Below are 15066 nucleotides of genomic sequence, written 5' to 3'. Positions count from 1 at the left end.
TATTTTATTTTGTTGTACTTAGCTTTGGGGAAAAACCCTTAGTAGACAAATATACAATGTTTAAATTGTTATATTGAACCAAAAACAGAGGTGCCACACTACTGGCAATTGCAAGTTTGAGAACACTGCTGGAAATTAGCATGTTGAATCCTAAGATCATCTGTCCAGTGGTTGTTGCTTCTGCTTGGATGAATTGGATAAAATGATTCTAGGGTAATTAAATGTTGACCTACATATCCATTTTTCATTTTCATATACAGTGGTACCTCGGGTTAAGAACTTAATTCATTCCGGAGGTCCATTCTTAACCGGAAACTGTTCTTAACCTGAGGCACCACTTTAGCTAAAGGGGCCTCCCACTGCCGCCGTGCAATTTCTGTTCTCATCCTGAAGCAAAGTTCTTAACCCGAGGTACTACTTCCGGGTTAACAGAGTCTGTAACCTGAAGCGTATGTAACCCGAGGTACCACTGTATAGTTATTGTGTTCTATATAATTTTAAGTATAATTCCCCATACAAGTGAATAGTAAAAGAACTCATACAAGTAATGCTGACACAACCCCTCACACACACTACCATATTTTTTGCTCTATAAGACGCACCAGACCATAAAACGCACCTAGTTTTTGGAGGAGGAAACAAGAAAAAAAATATTCTGAATCCCAGAAGCCAGGACAGCAAGCGAGATCGCAGTGATCCCGCTTGCTGTCCTGGCTTCTGGGATAGCCACACGCAGCCCCCGGCAGCGGGATGAAGGCTTCTGTTGCCCGGGAGAACTTGCGCATGGCTAAGGCTCCCCCAAGACCTGTGCTCCCTTTAAAGAGCCTGTGAAGCGCTCTTTCTCTGGGGAAAAGCCAAGAGCCGCACACAAGCTCCACACGGCTAATAAAAGGGAGCACTGAGCAGAGCCTCCCGCCTGCATTCGCTCCATAAGACGCACACACATTTCCCCTTACTTTTTAGGAAGGGAAAAGTGTGTCTTATAGAGCGAAAAATGCGGTAAGTAGAATAAGAGAAGCATAACCACCCGACCCCACCCCTCTCCCTCTTTTGTCTTTTTCTTCTTCTTCTTCTTCCTAATTGTTTAAACCAGTTCATAAACCAAGAACTTATACACTGATCACTAATAATGAAACATATGTTGCAGATATTTTCCCACAATTATTATGCTATTTTTGTGACATACTAATGACATGAGAAAACTTGTATAATGTTATTCTTGTTTATATAAGCCAATAAACACACACACACACACACACACACACAATTTTAGTTCTCATTTCCCCTAATTTCTTTCCAAGCAATTTTCCCCAAAATAACACATTTCTGAAGAAGTGTGCATGCACACGAAAGCTCATACCAAGAACTAACTTAGTTGGTCTTTAAGGTGCTACTGGAAGGAATTTTTTTATTTTGACTATGGCAGACCAACACGGCTACCTATCTACTACATTTCTGTTTGTTATTGCCACAAATATATGTATTTTCGATGCACACTTTTCCCTAACGTATGTGTCACGGGAAATGGGGTTGCTTGTGTGTAAATCTCCAGCCGTTCCAAACTGCTTAGGTGTGGTTGTGTCTTTTTCTGACTGAGCAGCCCTTTGCGCTGCTGCTCAGTCGCTAGCAGAATCCGTGAGTGAGTGTCTCCTAAATTTCCTCCAGCATAAGAATTCCTTAACGGACAACCTTCGCCTCGCCTCTCTGCGCGGAAGCCTTCTGCGCAGAGTGGGCATGCCGAGTGGTGGTCCTCCACCCTCCTCACTGACTTCACTGGAAGAGTCTCGGAGCCTCACGTCCGAGCTGCTCTCTGCCTCTCCCTTCTTCCTGGTGTCACCTGGACTTCCTTCCCCAGATGACGTTCTCTCTCTTCCCTTACTTGTCCCCTCTCCTGCAGAGTCCGGGAGCCTCGCCTCTCCCCTCTGCTCCGATGTCAGTTCCCTGACAGTATGTCCACATTGTTTTTTGTTGGAGAACCATGTGGCAAAATTCCAAGAAGTGCAAATTTCAAAAGAAAGCTGCGTTTCAGTGTGCCTCTTGTTTAAGGAAGGGTGAATTGGGTCAGTTTCATGTTAAGGGAACTGAATTTCCTCTCCATCCCTCTGTTCATATTGAGAAACATTCTCTTTTGCTTTGAGGTTCATTTTTTTATGCTTTCTGGACTTTTTGTTTCATTTTAACTGGGATGTGGTCATTGTTGCCCAGGCAGCCTGTGCAAACACCCCTCTCTGAGCTCCTGGGAATGGGGGAAGGTTAGAATACAAATGCTGCAAATAAAACGAAAAAATGGAACCAAAAAAATCAATGAATACTATATCATATGAAGGCAAAGGAATGGGGAACATGGTCTTAGCATGGGCATAGCGAGGACTTTTGTTAGCGGGGCAGAAATGACATGATTGGTCAGTTAAGTATTTCTATTGTTTTATTTGATAGGGAGCAGCTGCCCTCTGTCCCCCCCCCCCCCTTAGCTATGCCCATGGGTCTTATGAAACAAAATGTGGTATTTTGGGCTTGTGGCTCCCCCCCCCCCGGGCTGGTAACTTGCAAGGAAGGAGGACTTGTATTAGCAGCACACAAAGAGAGAGAGAGAGGGGGGGGAGAGAGGGAGGGAGGGAGGGAGAGGGAGAGTATTCTGCCAGAACCATGGTAATATGGAAATAAACAAGTCTGGTTCCACACTTGCATCAGCATCGCCTGGGCAACCTGGGAGCGAATTGCGACATGAGGCATTGTTTATGTTCCAAAAAGGAGGGGGTAGAGGAGGAATTGGAAAGCTGAGTAACATCCCCACTCCTTATTGAAATCTACATCCAGATTTCCATTCCATCCAGAGAAGCAGCATCAGCGGTATGGCTGACTGACACAACCAATTGCTACTTTGATTGGTAACTGAAATCCTAAGACCTTTGTTTGCTGTGTATTAGCATGATTAGGGTTAGGGAGCATAGCAATGCAAAGGCCAGTTGCCACCTCTCTTAGAAACTCCAGAGAATTAGAAAGACACAGAAGAAATTGTTTGTATTCTCCAAATGCTGCCCCACAGACCATGCCACTACAAGGAGATGACAAAAGGCATTGTTTTTGTGCCCTGTATTTAAGTTTTATTCCCCACCCCCTCCAAAGTGCTCAGGGTGAGGGATCAGGCCTGGTCTCATGCTCTGGAGGTGGTGCTCCCTTCATTCTGCTCCTCTGTCCTGAAGGGCTCTGGGATTAGGGTGGACACAGTTGTGGTTTTCCGGGGGGAAGGGTCAGACTTATGCTTGGAATGTCTGGAATCAGTATTTTGGTACCTGGAAAAGGGCAGGCGACAGCTTACTCATGCCAAATATAAGCAGGATATAAATGTAAGAAAACAACTAGCTAAATAAATACTCCCCCTTCAATGCCATCTAGGTCTTCAGCTGGTGGGTCAGGACTTCCACCAATACTTCCACCATGCAAATATATGGTCAATGATGAAGAAATGGGTCCCCAAATGCATGTTACTGAAAAGGATGGAGATCCCTATCTAGCCTTTCGTCCATCATTGAATCACAGAACCGTAGAGTTGGGAAGGCCCATGAGTGTCATCTAGTCCAACCCCCTGCCATGCAAGAATCTTTTACCCAACATGGTGCTCGAACCCATGACCCTGAGATTAAGAGTCCCATGCTGCACCAACTGAGTTATCCTAGGTTCAACAAGTCTTGTGGCAGCAAATTCCACACATCAATGGTGAGTGTGCTTTGCTGCGAACAAATAAGAACGTAAGAACATAAGAATCTGTTGGATCTGGCCAAAGGGCATCTAGTTCAGCATTCTGTTCTCACAGTGACCAACCAGATGCCTGTGGGAAACCTGCAAGCAGGATCCAAGCACTCTCCTCCCATGTTTCCAGCAGCTGGTATTCAGAAGCAGGACATAGTCATAGAATCATAGAATCATAGAATCATAGAGTTGGAAGAGACCACAAGGGCCATCGAGTCCAACCCCCTGCCAAGCAGGAAACACCATCAGAGCACTCCTGACATATGGTTGTCAAGCCTCTGCTTAAAGACCTCCAAAGAAGGAGACTCCACCACACTCCTTGGCAGCAAATTCCACTGTTGTCCTGACTAGTTGTCATTGATAGCTTTATCCTCCTCTGTGAATTTATCCAGTCCTCTTTAAAAGCCATCCATGTTGGTGGTCAGCACTGCCTCCTGTGGGAGGGAGTTCCATAGTTAAACTAAGCGCTGTTTATTGGGGCTTTGCTTAATGCTATCAACACACATGAAACTATTTCCCCAACTCCTGCCTGCTGGTTCCCCTTGCATGTTTCTTTTGGTGTGTTTTCTACATGGCTATTTTGCTATTAATCATTTCTATTGTTTTCCTTCTGCTGTTTGGGATCGTGGTACTGTTGCTTGAGCTGCTTGCAATTATATTTTATGGTTGCAATTTCATTCCATGTTGTTCATTTTAAATTGTTCTGAGCTGCCTTGGGGACCTTGTTGTTGAAAGGCAGGCTGGGGGGGGGCAGTAAAATCAGGGGTCGATAAGCTTTTTTTTTTTAGTGCAAGGGCCATATTTGATAACCATCTGAGGGCCATGTACCAGTGTTGAATGGGGTTAGATACAAAAACTGGGTGGAGCAACAGGAGGGACTCTTTGTGCATTAGGCTATAATCCAGCTCCACATACCCTCCAAGTTTCTATACCTACCCCTGCCCCCATCTTCATCCAGGAAAGCAAGAGGCTTTGCTCTCACATTCCAGCCAGGCAAAAGCACTTGAAGAGGGCACAAAGCAGGGGCAGGGAGGCTTGTGACCTGGAGAGAGTGCTAATGGTCAGAGAGAGAGAGGTCTGGTTGGTGGCATGTGGCTCCTGGGCTGAGCCTCCCATTCCTGGTTTAAATAAACAAAGGCACACAGACCTCTGGATTCACCCTCATTCCCTTAGCCCTTACAGTGCAGGGGCTGCAAAGGGGCTCTTCTCTGTCTGTTGTTGGACTAAAACTCCCATCATCCCATGGTGACTGGGGCTGATGGGAGTTGGAGTCCAACAAGCTCTTGGGATGTTGGCTACCCTGGCCTAGGTACATGCCGTTAAATCACATAAACAAGCAGCAATCTCCATTCTTTTAGCACTTATGGTCCTTATGTGGCCAAAACAGCACCATCTGTGCAAGACGGAGGGCTCAGCAAGCCTGGAGAAAACGGCAAGGTTTGAAGATAGGATAGGATAGGATAGGATAGGATAGGATAGGATAGGATAGGATAGGATAGGATAAGATCCCTCAGAGGAGAACACTCCCCCCTCCCCAAATAGCCCAATGTGAACTTAGCATACTTAGTGGAAATTGAATACTGTTTGGGGTGGGGTAGAACGGAGTAGCTGGAACCCTGAGCTGCAACACTCCATGGTGCAACATTTTATTGCAGGTTGGACTTGCATTCATTCATTTACTTTCATTCCCCAGAGCACTGGTGACACATACGACTCCCCACTGCAGTGGGCACACTCCAATGCCGACTTCCAGAGCCAAAGGTGCAGCTCAGCCTGTTAGTTGTCTTTCTGGTATCTCTAAGCATCCAGCCAGAGTGCCGGCCATCAAGAAGCAGTATGCGTCCATCAGTGCCAAGTATAAAGGTGAGCTGTGGGAATAGATGGGGCAAGAGAGAGAAGGAGATCAGGAATACAGAGGTACCCATATCTTTGCCAGTCTGGATGTGTTCAACAGCATTGTTGAAAGACCCTCTGGCATCTGGTTAGCCCCTGTGAGAACAGGATGCTGGACTCGGTGGCTGGCTGGCTTGATCCATCAGGGTTCCTTTTTTGTTCTTGTGGAAACCAAAGAAGGAAACTGATCTACATTTCTCAGTCACCATCAGAACTTTCTTCCAAGAGTACTGCTAGCATGCGAGACAGTGCATATTTCCTTGTTAATAAATAATAATAAATAATAAATTTTATTTATATCCCGCCCTCCCCAGCCGAAGCTGGGCTCAGGGCAGCTAACAACAATAAAATAATACAACATTCTAAAATCATTTCATTATAAAATTTATTCAAATCAAATTGATGGCAACCATTGGGCTAGAGTTCTGTGAAGATTGCCAAAGGAGGGAGTCAGGCTAATAATATTTTTTTTCTTTTGTTTTCCTTTTCCTGTGGCTGGTATGTCACCACTGCTGTTGTCCTACCAGGGTAACGCTTGTTTAAAGGGGATGAAGGAAGGGGGTTGGGAAAGTACAGGCAGAGCATAGGTGGTTGAGTAAAATGGGAAATCTTCTCTGGCTTGAATTATAGTCCGAGCCACAGAAGAATTCAGGTGCCTTGTAATGCTCACTTCCTATTGCAATGCAAATATCCTGGCCCAAGGCTAGCGAGATTTTACCAGAGGGAGAAGAAAAGTATGTTGTGGGACTTCCATCAGCCCCAGCCAGTCTGGTTCAATGGTCAGAGATGATGGGAGTTGCAGTGCAGCAACACCTGGAGATCAAACACATCCATTCTTAAGGAAATTAGCCCTGAGTGCTCACTGGAAGGACAGATTGTGAAGCTGAGGCTCCAATACTTTGGCCACCTCATGAGAAGACTCCCTGGAAAAGACCCTGATGTTGGGAAAGATGGAGGGCACAAGGAGAAGGGGACGACGGAGGATGAGATGGTTGGACAGTGTTCTCAAAGCTACAAACATGAGTCTGATCAAACTGCGGGAGGCAGTGGAAGACAGGAGTGCCCAGCATGCTCTGGTCTATGGGGTCACGAAGAGTCGGACACGACTAAACTACTAAACAACAACAACAACACCTAGAGAGCTGTAGCTCCAAAACCCAATATATTATTCAATATATTATTCAACACAATATATTATTCCATTTTGCCCTTTTACCCAGTGTGGCAGCTCATAATCTGCAAATGCTAATGGTTCCGGGTTGTCTTCCCATTATTTTATTCCTCCCCCCCTTGTGGTTCTCTTGCAGGGCCAGGACCTGGGAAGTATGGTAGGTAGCCTCTCACTGGCATTAAGGACCATGACTTCACCAAGTATGCTGAGCCAGCCTACACAATGCGTGTGAAATCCAGTGAAAGATGTAAGATGCTGACAAGTTAGGTTCTGTGTTATTTGGGTTTTCCCAACAGCATTAACTGACCCACAGGGTGAAGCTGGCTAAACAACTGTTAAATTTGCTGGCAAAACATTTGAACAGAGATTGACAACCTGTGTTTTTGGGACTCTCTAATTATCGGGGCCACAGTTGATGGGACCTGGGTGATCCATGATCAAGAGCTGGGTGGCTTTCCAAAGTTTCCATTCCAACTGGATCAATGGCACTGCATGTAGGGGGCTAATGTAGTTGTTTCTTGACTACAACTCCCATCAGCCCCAGTCAGCATGGTCAAGAATGATAGGAGTTGTAGTCCAGCAAGGGCTGGAGGGTCTTATACTGCTGATTATTATGGTTGCACAAAAATCAGGGTTCTCAGTTGTACAGCTGTGGACCTTAGTGGGAAGAGGATGATCTACACTTAAGCCATGTTGAAGGATAACAGGAATGGAGGTGCAGGGGGGCGGAGCTTAACATATTCACTGCTATCTAGCTAGTGGGTGCCTTTAATTGATATCGGATAGGAAGTCAGTCATTGCAACCAAGCTAAATAGCTCAGAATCCACACCATGCCTCATGCAGACAATTCTTCTTTCCTTTGCAAGTGATCTCGATCACGGAGAGTCCTGGGCCCTGCTACTATGTGGACCCAAGCATTTCCCGTCTAGGGATATGGAGACCAGTTTCATTCCGCATGGTGCAAGAGAGAAAGCGGGCATGTAAGTTGAAAGATGAGAGATACTATGATGGTCAAGATGGGGCTGGAGTGGCATCTGTGCAATTTTGTGATGAAAATGTTTCTTTCTCACCTTGTGCAAAGAAGGCTTGTTGGTCAATCCCTGAACATGAAAGAGAGGGAATGAAAAAGAATGAGTGTGAGTGAATGAGCAGGTGTGTTATGCATGAAAATGGATGTGTGGGAGCATTATGTGTGGAGCTGTGGTCTTAAACCACTGAGTCTCTTGGGCTTGCTGAGCAGAAGGTTGGTGGTTCGAATCCCTGAGACAGGGTGAGCTCCTGTTGCTCTGTTCCAGCTTCTGCCAATCTCGCAGCTTGAAAGCATACCTGTGCAAGTGGATAAATAGGTACTGCTCCAGGGGGGAGGTAAACGGCGTTTCCATGCACTCTGGCTTCTATCACAGTGTCCCGGTGCACCAGAATGCTGGCCACATGACCCAGAAAGCTGTCTGCTCCTTCAGCCTGAAGTGAGATGAGCGCCACACTGCATAGACGCCTTTGACTATGTATGTAAGGTCCTTTACCTTACATTTACCTTTTACCTGCATGCATGTGGATTTGTGTATGAATGACAGAGAGCAGGGGTAGACTTTGGTAATACGGTTTTCTAAGTGAGGACAAAATTTGGCACTTCCCCCAATATATTTTATTTCCACAGTAATTCCTTTTGGTACAGTTGCTTTTTAATGGGGTTTCTCAGTAGGTACCCACATGAATATAAGTATTAATTATTATTATTATTAAACCTTCGATTAAGGTGCCATGGTCTGATCACTACGCTCTGAAAGCCAGGATTGACTTTCCACCCCCACCCTGCTTAGGTGGCGAGCCAATTTGGGCTCGCCCGCAGAGGCTGATGGACCCTGAGAGATTCCGCCAAGCCTTGCGGGACCTTGCTCCCCCTGGCGACTCATTGACTGAGCTTGTTGAGGGCTGGAATGCCCAGCTCCTGGCAGCCATCGATGAGATCGCACCTAAGCGCCCTCTGCGACCCCGCAGAAACCGGGCTCCCTGGTTTACCGAGGAGCTCCGGAAAATGAAGCGGGACCTCAGACGGCTAGAGCGAGTATGGCGGGGTGCCCGTGACGGAGCCTCAAGAACATCTTATAGGGCTTTTATGAAAACCTACGAGATGGCGGTGAAGGCTGCTAAGAAGTCATACTTCTCGGCCTCCATTGCATCCGCTAGCTCTCGCCCAGCGCAATTATTTAGTATAATCAGGTCTTTAACGTCCCTTGAGGGACAGCCAAATTTAAATAACAAATTGACACACGGCTGTGAGGCATTTGCGAGCTTTTTTGCGGAGAAGGTCTTGTCGCTCCGCCATGACCTCCCTGCCAATTTGGATACAATAAAGGAACTGGAGGCCCCTCGACTGTCCTCGGGTCCAGTATTGGACCACTTCGACCAGATATCCCCAGCCGATGTGGACAGACTCCTCCGAGCTGGAAAGCCCACCACCTGTCCTCTCGACCCGTGCCCGTCTTGGCTGATTAGAGCGTGTCCAGACGAGGTGCGGGCCCTCCTGGGGGATATCATCAATTTGTCCCTTGGCACGGGGACATTCCCAGGGGAACTGAAGGAGGCAGTGGTGCGCCCGCTCTTAAAGAAAACATCATTAGATCCTTTAGATCTATCCAATTACCGCCCGGTTTCGAATCTTCCGTTCCTGGGTAAGGTGATTGAGAGAGCGGTTGCTGAACAGCTTGGTGGGTTTCTGGATGAAACATCGGCTCTGGATCCATTCCAGTCCGGCTTCCGCGCTGGTCATGGGACCGAGACGGCTCTGGTCGCCCTAACAGATGACCTTCGTAGACAGCTGGATCGAGGCGGGTCGGGGCTGCTGATTCTTCTAGATCTATCAGCAGCTTTCGACATGGTCGATCACGAACTTCTGGACCACCGCCTTGCCGACGTGGGGATCCAGGGCACAGTCCTTCAATGGCTGCGCTCGTTTCTCTCTGGTCGGGGACAGAGGGTGGCGCTTGGGGGGGAATTGTCATCGCACCACTCCTTGGTGTGTGGAGTACCTCAGGGTGCGATACTCTCCCCGATGCTTTTCAACATCTTTATGCGCCCCCTCGCCCAGCTTGTTCGGAGTTTTGGGCTGGGTTGTCATCAGTATGCCGATGACACCCAACTCTATCTGTTGATGGATGGCCATCCTGACTCGGCCCCAGACACACTGACCAGATGTTTGGAAGCTGTGGCTGGATGGTTACGTGGGAGCCGGTTGAAGCTAAATCCTTCGAAGACAGAGGTCCTGTGGCTGGGACGGGGCGATATGGGATTGGGGGGGCAACTCCCATCTCTTGCGGGGGTGCAATTAGTGCCAGCACCGTCCGTTAAGAGTTTGGGTGTAATCTTCGACACCTCCCTTTCCATGGAGGCGCAGATTGCAGCTATAACAAAGGCGGCATTTTTCCATCTCCGCCAAGCTAAGCAGTTGGCTCCTTACCTCTCTCGCCCTGACCTAGCCACTGTGATCCACGCGACGGTCACCTCCAGACTGGATTATTGTAACTCGCTCTACGTGGGGCTGCCCTTGAGACTGACCCAGAAACTCCAGCGGGTGCAGAATGCTGCAGCGAGACTCCTTACAGGGTCCTCGCTGCGAGATCACATTCACCCGGTGCTATACCAGCTGCACTGGCTCCCGGTGGAGTACAGGATCAGGTTTAAGGTGCTGGTTTTAACCTTTAAAGCCCTATACGGCCTAGGACCCTCGTACCTACGGGACCGCCTCTCCTGGTATGCCCCACAGAGAAACCTACGGTCTTCAAATAAAAACATCTTGAAGGTCCCAGGCCTCAGAGAGGTTAGGCTGGCCTCAACTAGAGCCAGGGCTTTTTCGGCTGTGGCTCCGATCTGGTGGAACGCTCTGTCACAAGAGACCAGGGCCTTGCGGGACTTGACATCTTTCCGCAGGGCCTGCAAGACAGAGCTGTTCCACCAGGCCTTTGGCTAGGGCACAGCCTGACTCCCTCCCTCGGCAATCTTCGCAGAGCTCTGGCCCAATGGTTGCCAGTGGCTTGAATTAATTAATTTTTATAATGAATGATTTTAGAATGTTGTTTATGTTGTACTTTTGTACTGTTTTATTGTTGTTAGCCGCCCTGAGCCCGGCTTCGGCTGGGGAGGGCGGGATATAAATAAAATTTATTATTATTATTATTATTATTACTATTATTATTGCTACTACCAATATTATTATTACTATTATTATTATTTTATGCCCCCTTGGCTCAGCACCCTGAGCAGGGGAACAGCCTGCACTGCCCTAGATCTGGCACTACAGAGAGAAGCATATGAAAAAGAGACAGGTGGCCTCACCCTCTTTTTTTATCAGCCACACTCACTGTTTGTCCCAGCCCCACTGGTTTGCAGGCCCTGGAAGGTTGACTGCATGGGAGTGTTGTCCATAGGCTGTAAAAGTTTATTCACTCTTTGATAAAAAAAATATTTCTGAGTAGGGGGTGTCAAGAACCAGACAGGAAAACCAGCTATGTACAGAGACCTTACCTAAGTGGGCTGTTTGATGTGGGAGATTGTCTGGGGTGATATCAAAGTGTAGTTTAAAAGTGTCTGTGACGCCCATCCATCCCTCCATTCATTCCATGTGTGTGTGTGATCCCTATTGCTTTCCAGCTATTGGCCTTGACCGAGTGGGGCTGCTCTGGATAAAGGGGCATTCAAGGAACTGGGGGAAATATAGTTTTCCTGATTGGTGTTCCACCAAGTCAACTGGGTTGAAAAACACTTTTTACCATTAGGGTGTCTAAGTGTCCTACTTTACAGAGGGCAGTCCTCTAGCCAAAGGGTTCTTCCATGTGCTATATATATCAATAGTAACACCTTGAACCTGGCCTGGTAGCAAATCAGTAGCCAGTGCAGATCTTTGAGCACAGGTGTTATATGCTGACAAGGTCTCACTCCTGCCAGCAATCATGTTGCAGCATTCTGGTCAATCACGCTGGAAGTCTCATCTTCCTGATGCCAAGGGACCATAAGATGTTGAGCATGTGGCTGATGAACGGACAGAAAGGAGAGCCACCAAAAACAGCATAAGGGAAAACAAGAGGGTCATGTTGCTTTAGAGTCATAATCTAGGAAGTAGTCTGGAGGGTACCTATGGAATTAACAGTAAATGACAGTGAATTGCAAGGGAAGATGTCATGGAAGAGATTAATAGCAGTGCACTCTTAACTCCACAGGTGATGAACTTAGTTGGAAAGGCTGCTAGAAGAGGAGATTGGAGGACAATGCCATGATTTTTAAAAGTGGGGGGGATTTTCAGTCAAGGCAAGGAGGATAGTGCCTCTTCCTCCAACATCCTCAAAAGCACAACAGTTTACAAATGATTCAGCTTAAGAACAAATAGAATTCTCAAATTTAGAGAGAGAAAGAGAGAGAGAATATGCAAGGCTTGTCATCTACAAGGAGGAGCAGAGTATTGTAGCAAATACATGGGGAATGCTTTTCCCTTTCGTTTGAGAAACATCAATGGAAGTTTGGGATCTACTAATAGATCAATAAGTGGGGGTTTTTTACTCCTAACATTAGCAAGTAAAACAGCAACTTAAAAAACAAACAAACCCTGCATGGCAGATTGCTCCTTCTCTTTAAGCCTCAATGTTTCTCACCTGTCAGATTTTACATCCATCATTCCTGCCTCCTCCTGTGCTCCTGTAGGATATGATGTATCTGTTACGATATAGAAGCAATGCGGCCGCGAGCTGGTAGCTTGAAAGCAAAACATAATGGGAATGTTGGGACTGTTCCGTGGGAAACAGAGGGACAGTCAATTAACAGTGCAGAGAGCACCGGAATTAGCTGAGAGCGTAATATGAGCTGTACAGGAAGTACAGGTGGAGTTTGTCTCTCGGCTGTTGGAGTTTGAAGAGAGCAGTCGTGTTTTTCTGTAACGCTGCAAAGACAGAAATAAAGGCATGTAAATACGTTTCTGTCTATCTCTTTCCCCTGCCTGGGGGGGGCAGGAAAGAGGGGGGGGTGTTCTTCTCACGCTGAGAAGGATCGCCTATCACGACCTAGCCTGTATCCTGCTGGGAAATGCAGACAGGGAGGTCATCAGGAGATCAAGCCGGGTGCCTAGAGAGTTGCCAGTTTCTCCTAATAAAGGCTTGATTCCCAACATCTGGTAGCAGAGGATGGTTTTGATCCATGAAAGCAACAAGAGAGGTTGATGGAGCGTACTTCATCCTCTGCAAGGAGATAAGGAAGATATGGTAGCGTGCGGATGGAAGCACCGGAGGAGGTGTTTTTGCTGAGCAACGGAACCCCTAAGGTATGCTAATTTTATGGCTGTGAGAGTGAACGCGAATTGAGACATTCTTCGGTTCACTGAGTGTCTGCTTTTGGATGAAACCAGCACTGAAAGAGAGCCACATATTTCGCATACCTGAGTCTTGATAAGCCTGGAATGTCCAGTTGCTAAGCAACGAAACGTCAGTAAAGTGGAAAGTTACCGGCCAACAACGGAAGAGGGGCTGGGACTGTGAGAGGCTGGTAAACAGCGTTTGTTTTGTCTAATATCTCACTGCTCTTGAAAGGACTTTCAAAACAGCCTGTGTTTAACTGCCAAGTGAGGCAGTAAACAGCCAATAGACTCTTGGAATTTTACAGGCTCGAGAGTGAGAGCTGAGGCTTGGATTCAAAATGGATGCCAAGAAGGGAGGAGGCTTACCTTACCCACCTCCACTGACTAATGACAATTATTCCTCATGGTCTGTAAAGATGAAAGCCCTGCTTCAGAATCAGAGGATTTTTGGGGTGATTGAAAACCCCATCCCTGCTGCACCAACGCCAGGTTGGAATTCACAGAATGTGAGAGCCAGGACGGCCATAATTCTGTGTATCTCAGATGATCAACTCATGCATATTCAGAATTTGCAATGCGTGCGTGAGATTTGGCAAACGCTGCTGTCAGGGGTTCAGGAGCAGAGGCACAGGAAAGGGAGGAAACAGAGAGAGAGGGGGAGGAATCCGGAGGTAATATGAGCGATGACAGCGGCCCGAGATCTCCGAGTCTTTACAGTGAGTCGGAAGATTCACAAAAAGGGGCGCCAGTGGTCAGAGCAAGGGGGGCGCCTAGGGGGACACCCCAGGTAGAAGGGACCAGAGGGGACTCAGAGAGCAGCAGTTGGAAATCGGGACCAGCTTCCCCACCAGAGCGCAGTAGGGGGGAGGGGTCCCAGGTATCAGGATCTGGCGGCTCGCCGCAAGCGGGAGGGCAGGAGTTAGGATTGGCCACACCTCCATCGGGGAGCGAGGAAACGGTCAAGAGGAAGGTTGAAGGCTGCGCACGCGCGCCAAGTTCAAATGCACAGGAAGGCGGCACAGTAAGCAGCCCGGATAGGGAGCCAGGTCCTAAAGCCCGCCGCAAGGAGGGAGAAGAGTCGGGGGGGGGTCAGCGTCAGAAGAGTCCAGGAAGGAAGAGACCACGGGGGGTAGAGGGACCCAGAGGAGAAAGGAAAGACGGAAGAGGTGGAGTAAGGCTAGAGTATTAAGTTGGTGTACAGGAGGCGGAGACTCAGACGGAGCTTCGCCGGTCTAGCTTCTAAGACGTAGAGCTGCGCGCTGCGGCTTGAAAATGGAAACTGTAGCTCAATAAAGAAGTTTGTACAATACTGCCGGCTAGCGTGGTCCTCTGTGAGCTGGGACCTGGAAGCGGCTCTGACAGCTGCGTAGAATACATCAAAGAGATGCTGGTTCTTCAGCGTTGCTGCATTTTGAAAAGCTGACCAATCTAAGGCTAGTGCCAGATGGAGATGTACAAGCGCATCTGACAGAGATGAAATTCTTACGCCAGCAGATGGCGGAATGCAATTTCCCTCTACAGGAAGACATATTCTGCTTCATGATTATTAACAGCCTTAATCGGACTTATGCTGCTGCATCGTGAGTGTCGGAGAAGGCCTCTCCCTCCTCAGGCTCATTCCATCCGGCCTAGGGGGCGGGGCCCAGGCTCACCTTCGCCACAGCCTTAAGAGGCCTCATTGAGGCCTGGGACATCGCTGCTGCTGCATCGTGAGTGCTGGAGAAGGCCTCTCCCTCCTCAGGCTCACTCCATCCGGCCTAGGGGGCGGGGCCCAGGCTCACCTTCGCCACAGCTTTAAGAGGCCTCATTGGGGTCTGGGACATCGCTGCTGCTGCATCGGAGTGTCGGAGAAGGCCTCTCCCTCCTCAGGCTCACTCCATCCGGCCTAGGGGGCGGGGCCCAGGCTCACCTTCG

General features: G+C 48.0%; 1 pseudogene across 1 annotated transcript in view; it reads left to right on the top strand.

The window, feature by feature from the left end:
- The first annotated feature begins 2738 nt into the window (after positions 1-2738).
- Positions 2739-15066, top strand: part of LOC308577883 (protein CIMAP1C-like) — a 33017-nt pseudogene continuing 20689 nt past the window's right edge. The window contains exons 1-4 of the transcript in view: positions 2739-2850; positions 5444-5613; positions 6951-7061; positions 7682-7795. The product of the transcript in view is annotated as a protein CIMAP1C-like (transcript). The remainder of the gene's footprint in view (positions 2851-5443; positions 5614-6950; positions 7062-7681; positions 7796-15066) is intronic.

Source organism: Podarcis bocagei (genome assembly GCF_964188305.1).
Source record: "Podarcis bocagei genome assembly, chromosome: W".
Classification (NCBI taxonomy): domain Eukaryota; kingdom Metazoa; phylum Chordata; class Lepidosauria; order Squamata; family Lacertidae; genus Podarcis; species Podarcis bocagei.
Note: the sequence above shows the minus strand (reverse complement) of the source record. Positions and strands in the feature narration are given on the sequence as shown.